Genomic DNA, 1,521 nt, shown 5'->3' with positions numbered 1-1,521 from the left:
GTAAGGCGGTCCAGTAATGTTGAAGACTCTGCATGTGTTTGTAGATGTATGTGCGAGTATTGAGTATGTTGAAATGCTATATCAATCAGTATGTCTGTTCCCAAGTATCGAACGTATTGCCGGAGTAGGCTGAAGACTCCAGTATATTTTGGGTTGATCGGATAGAGTACAGTGGATCTTGGTGATCTCATCAGTTCAGAGTGTCTCATGGGATTAATCTATTTAGATCGGGTAATACCCCAACTAGTTGACCGGGAGTAGATTTGAATGGGTATCCGTCAGTTTTAGGAAGGCTTGGGATTAGATTGTTTTGTCGCTCAGGTTCTCAGAATTTGATTAGAACTAGTTAAACTAGTGATAAGAGTGTAGAAACGTCACTACATTTATGAGGACAAGGAAGAAATAGATTGCTTAAGATTGCTTGTGATGTAAGGCTACCATTAGTCATGTAGAAATTCCTTTTTTAACCGTGGATTTGGTAACGACGGGATTTGACGCATGGATCCAATCGGTTGGATCAGGAGGGTTGTTAGAGCTATAGTGGCATGATAACTAGTTGAAACTAGTTCCAGAGAAGGATTTCATTCAGAAGTCGTGTGAGGCGACTAAGTGGGAGTCCTTTTAGCTCAATTACTGTGCCGAGACCTGGTATGTCGGATGATTGTCGAGCAAATTGAGACTAGGAAGGTCTCAGTAGATTTTGGAAAGCAGTCATGTAGCAACATACCGCTTCAAGCAGATCATTGTTCAAGCAATTTCAGCATTTGGGCGGTGTTAGTATGTGTTTTTTATGTTGCCTATGCGCATGGAATAACGGGTTTTATTGGGGAGTGACAAGCCACCCACGGCAGGATCAGCTTGGCCTTGGCCTAGTATAAGTGATCTGCAGGAATAAATAGGCATGTGATCATGTTTTATAGTGGGAACCTTGAAATATCAGAAGTTGAGTAGACAGTTGAGGGATAAACAGACTGGATTCGTCAATGATTAATCAATATGAGTGGTCTGTCAGGGAATCAGACCATCTCGAGATAGTAGATTCAGACGAAGTAGATGTGATCCTGTTGCGAGGAATTCGTTCATATAAGGATATTAGGGCATTGCGAAGATTGGTCATAGCTACCCTGGGAAGGCTAGGGTGTGCCCAAGATGGTGATCATGTTACTAGAAGTGGTTTGGCGTATAAGAAATAGTAAGGAGTGATTTCGAGGGTGAAATCTAATTGAAGTGGGGGAGATTTGTAACACCCGTTTATTTATTAGTTAAATAAATAAATTAATGAACGAATTGTGGACCTAAAATTAATAATTTGATAGCAAGGTGTTGGTCTCAAGGAGTTCACTGTCATAATTTTAGAAGGCGGGGATTAAAGTGTAAAATTCAGACTTAATTTGTAAGTAATATTGAAGACAGGGGCTGCTTGGTAACAATTAGGACTCAATATGAAAGGAATTACGGAAGCAAGGGATAAAATGTAAATTATGGATTTATATGGTAAGGATTTATGGAATTAGGGGTTAA

The sequence above is a fragment of the Lactuca saligna genome, chromosome 8, assembly GCF_052625555.1.
Source record: "Lactuca saligna cultivar CGN05327 chromosome 8, ASM5262555v1, whole genome shotgun sequence".
In the NCBI taxonomy this organism is placed as follows: domain Eukaryota; kingdom Viridiplantae; phylum Streptophyta; class Magnoliopsida; order Asterales; family Asteraceae; genus Lactuca; species Lactuca saligna.
The sequence above is the reverse complement of the archived record's forward strand: the minus strand, read 5'-3'. Positions refer to the sequence as shown.